The following is a 5000-nucleotide window of genomic DNA, read 5'->3' on the forward strand; positions in this document are numbered from 1 at the left end:
TTCCCGACATCATGTGCAAATCATCCAACATTTTTTCTTCCAATGTGACGGTCATATCTTCAAATTGACTGCCCTGTTGTCATAGTCTACTCTCTGTTTACTAATTACAGGAACGTTTAGTTTACTGTGAGAGACTAGATGTCATCGTCAAGATCTTTTGCTTCCATTTCAAGTTTGAGTCAGATGGTTTCATTAATCTTTAAATATGAAAGCAACTCGAATCCGATTAACTTGCCTTAGTGCAACAGACTGACCAGCTCGGAGTTTATTAGCAGAATGAAATGCGTTTTATCAAATCTTTACAGTCCTTTAAATCTCAAAGATCAGAATGCAGTGTCTCTTCAATTTTTTCTAATAGAATCCACCATCTTAGTTTGGCCATTTATTGGTTTCATTGTCCACGGACAAGTTAACAGACGTATCGAGATTACTCCTAGAAGTGGTTACAAACATTAAGTCTCCCCAAAGGGTTTAAAGCGGAGGAAATAGGCCTTTTTCCGTATATTAAAATTCAGCTTGAAAGAGAGGTTTAGAGGACAAAGACAAAGGAAAGTAGATAATATTTTTCTTGTTTCTATTGTTTTTGTCCTCCTTGCGTCACTATCAAACTGAATATGTGATATGACCTATTGTAACTAACCATAAAAAGTAAAAGTTAATTTCAAACTTGGAGCCATTTTTGCGAGCAAAATTCTCGTCGTCTGAACAATTTGCTCGTCATTAGTATCGGTAATCACATGATTTCCTGCAACTTGGAATAAATAAGCACGAGTAATTTTTGCAAGGGCGTTGAAAAAAATTACAGGTGCTTATTCATTCCAAATTGCAAGAGAAAAATCATGCGTAATAAACAAACGAAGGCTCAATTTTTCGGGTATTGAAAATTAAGATCCAGCTTTTTGTAACAAAAAGCTTTTTCTTTAAATGGCGGTTTTCATTGTGACAGACGTAAAACCGAAGTAATTGCACAATCCAACCAAAATTATCAGGACTAAAAGGAAACTGCAACAGTCAGGTGGAACACTTATGACAAGTACATAGCATCGCATGAAACTGGCGAGCTGAAGATGTCATTAATAACTATTCTCGAACAAGTGCCTAGGCTTGAATAGTGCAGATCGTCTCGTTGTGTAGCTCTAAAGTTTTTTGTTGTGTATTTGTCATGAAGTGTACTACCTGACTGTGGTGGATCCATTCTACAACCTAACCATAATAGACGCAGACGTATGCATATTAAATCTATGCGCGGGAAAAAGATGTACGTCCAATCACAGTTGGTTTTGCTTTTGCGCATGATCGCCTCAGAATGATTTTCTCCATTCATTTAGCGCACTGATGCACTATTGAAATTGCATAAAACTTTCAATTGCAAGACATTGATACTATTTCGTTGCATAATAACTGTTATTAGCGATGAAGAGGACCTGCATCCTGATTTTTCGGGCTTGGCTAACCATTGGGTGTATTTCGGTCTTAATGACTTTGAATAATTTACGGACAATTTCCAGGAATGTTACAGAGTATTCATTTTATTTGGATGCATAAGTCTTGTGCGCATTGATTGTCGCACGATTTTATTTGATTGTACAATCAATCGATTTAAATTTTGGATTCTTTTTAGAAATCACTATTTTAGTGGTATGTATCGTGATGTAATTTGAGTGAAAAAATATAGCGAAGTTATCTCCTTTGGGTATTCTGGCCTTGTCATTTTGAGTCACATATTCTAGAATCTACATTTTTCCTGAGTTGCGTCGCCGCAATCGTTGTGAGGAGAAGAAATCGAACCTGCTTATTGCAACACTTCTCGAAACATCGCAACAATTATTTTTGCCTTTGTAGGATGAGTTATTATAGGAGGTTTTCCACCAACCTCTGGAGACACCAATAACAATAGGGAAATGTACGACTTCTGGTGGACGAACAAATTAAGCTGATGAGAGATGTTTTGTTTTCGTCCACCAACATGGCGGCGATGACGTCACGTAAAGATACGAAGAGAACGAAAAGTAATTTGTTTTGCCTTAATCTTCGCGTGGTCAGAATGCGGAAAATATCTTCAGATCGCTTCGAGAACGTTGTCCACATCTTTCCTGCAACTTCTGTTGCAACATTTTGTGGTGTCATCCCACTTATATCCAGAAACGCACTTAATTTGCTGCAAGCCCAATTACGAAGTTTCCCTTTAAATTTATTCCTTTGCTACGTGTTTCCAACAATGAGGTAAGGGTAAAGGTTTGCATTCTTTTTAGTTTAGGGTACATGCAGCTGTTTGTCCTTACCTGAGGATAAGCATTCGGAGGACACTTTGTGACGTTATTTGTCTGTATTCCGAGACACGACTGATGTTGAAGTTGGGAAGAAAAGCAAGGGGACACTTCGTGACGCTTACCACTGTAGGAGGGAGTGCGGCCCAGTGGTTAGGGCGCTTGCCTTGAGATCCTGAGAGCCCGGGTTCAAGACCCGCTCTGACCACTCGTTGAATTTGATCCTGGTAGTCCCTGGTTCAAATTCCCAGCTGCACTTGTAAATGGCCAACTGGTTTGCCTCCGGTCAGTTGGGATTCTTAACAGTTGTTGTTGTTCTGTTCCTTCGTTTCGTTGTTGTTCATTGGCCCTGAAAAGCCCCTATGGGGAGCGGTCAATTACGTATGTATTGTATTGTATTGTATTGTATTGTATTGTATTATTAAAATCCGCGTGCATCTAATTAGGGGCATTTCATCAGCCGATGAAATTTTCCATTTGAAGTCGTGATCATAAAGGATGACACGAGCTACAAGAAACGTTGTCCAGTTTAATACTCATTCAAAGTTATCGTTTTGAGTCGCAATGCAATCTTAAAAGCCACACAGCTTCATAAGAGCGATGACACTAAATCTGGAGCCTTTGGGTTCCTGCTGTCACACCAAGTCCTCCACAAATATGTAAGGCCAGGAGCGCGTGATTAGGAGCTTGCCTCTCCTATACCACCCCTATGAATCAACCATGGCTCGTATCTTTCTATTTTTAGAACGCCACGAGTTCTTCGGCTCTGCACACACTGTTTAGAATGGCTAATCAGAATAAAGGTATTGTGGAACAAAGACAAAAATAGCAAAAACAATGTATGCAACTTGTGCAAATTGTTGTAAATGTGAGTCTCCTGCTAAAGGATTAGTTCTAAAAATAGAAAGATACGCGCAAAGGTTGACTCAAGGATATAATGCATTGGGAGGCTCTTAGTCATGGGCTCCTGGTAAGGCGTAAGACCACAACCAAATTCTTAGATTTACCTCAGGTATTAGATAAAGACCGCATAACGCTACGACATGGAGCATAGAGATCAAAGAAACATTTAGCCACACGATTTTTCTTTGTGGGATGTTGGCGCAGCTGTCATGTTTGATCACCTCAAATCGTGGACTTCCTCTGATACTCCCTCGAGCCATTTCAGGAGGCAGTGCAGCCCAGTGGTTGAGGCGCTTGCCTTGAGATCCGGAGATCTCGGGTTTGAGACACGTTCTGACCACGCGTTGAATTTGTTCTAGGTAGTCCCTGGTCAGAAACCCATAAGGGTTGAAACGTGTAACGCGAGTTCACATCTTCCGAATATTCAGAGCTAAGTACCATATTTGGAAACCCCTCGCTCCAGTTACATTGGTGGTATTGCGTCACGGTGTTTTTGCGAACTGATTGGTAGAATGTTTCTCTCTTGTTGTTCCAAATATGGTACTTAGCAAATTGAATATTTAGAAGCTTGTTTCCCAGCACACAAGGGGCCGTTACACGTTTCAACCCTTATGGCTTTCTGCCCTGGTTCAATGGACCTCTTTAGCTTGTACGGTTTGTTTTCCAATTTCAGACCACGTGATGTTCCCAAGGGAATTTTCCTTTTGATTTTTCATAATTAATGCATATATATGCACGTGCATAAGACGACATGTGAAAGAAACTGTTGCCTGGAGTAACATCACGTGGTCTGAAATGGGAAAACAAAACGTACAAGCAAAAGAGGTCCGTTTTCTGGCTGCGCTTGTAAATAGCTAACTAGTTTGCATCCGGCCAGTTGGGATTCGTTCAAATCTCGGAAATATTAGCTACTATAGCTACTCTTAAAATCCGAGGGTAAATAATGATACTTACTTACTTAACATGTTATAAGGAACAGGAAGAAATTGGGAAGAGTTAACGATGCGGAAAGCAAGCCAGCGTGCATTGGTAATTAACAAGCAAAGTGCTTTCACCCAAGGCACAATATTAGCAAGGTTCATTCCCGAAAATCAACCAGCTGCAACAGGCACATAAATTGAAGGTGGCGGCAAGATCTAAAACGAGGCTACACACCTTGAGACGCATACATACACGGGCCTTATTCGCACGACGGCCATATTGGCCATAGAGAATAGCTTTCGTACCCCGAGCCTCGAGTTGAAATGAGTTTTTAATCCCTCGGGAATTAACATGGTCACCGTGTAAGGCCTATACTCGAGAAAGAACAATTTTCTGACCCAAAATCAAATTCCTTATAAACTAGAAAGAACTGCCTGTTGTCTAAGGAAAATCGCGCCGGTAGTCACTGTGAAGAACACGAGAAACTCCTTGATTCGATGGCATGTCATAATACTTCAGCTCCAAGAGGATAATTTATTCGAGTACTAGCAAGGTCGCATCAGCACATAAAACGAAAATGATAAACAGGTTGGTTGAGTTGAACGATAAGAATTTCTATTTCAGCAAGTTTTGGATATCTAATGATGCTGAGTACGAAGTGAAGAACTGAGAAGATCGACACGGCATAACTCCATTCAATGTGGGTCCGAGTTCCTGTGACCGAGCAAGTGAAGGGGAATGGGTTCGATACAGGGTTGACTTCACAGACAACACGATCTCTTCTTCAAATGAGGGGTTATCCTTCATTGTCAGTTTGCTCCAAATGAAGTATAATCCTCCATTTAGATTACTCTGTCCCAGGACTTGTGGTAGCAATAAAAATTAAAAAAGTAAAGCAGCCCCTGGACA

General features: G+C 40.5%; 1 protein-coding gene across 1 annotated transcript in view; it reads left to right on the top strand.

The window, feature by feature from the left end:
- The window catches only part of LOC138003978 (methylcytosine dioxygenase TET2-like), a 37104-nt gene extending 35412 nt beyond the window's left edge, over nucleotides 1–1692 (top strand). The window contains exon 12 of the mRNA XM_068850325.1: nucleotides 1–1692. This exon is cut by the window's left edge and continues 4303 nt beyond it. The gene's annotated coding sequence lies outside the window, so the exon portion shown is untranslated.
- Nucleotides 1693–5000: the final 3308 nt, after the last annotated feature.

The sequence above is a fragment of the Montipora foliosa genome, chromosome 5 (assembly GCF_036669935.1).
Source record: "Montipora foliosa isolate CH-2021 chromosome 5, ASM3666993v2, whole genome shotgun sequence".
Taxonomy (NCBI): Eukaryota; Metazoa; Cnidaria; class Anthozoa; order Scleractinia; family Acroporidae; genus Montipora; species Montipora foliosa.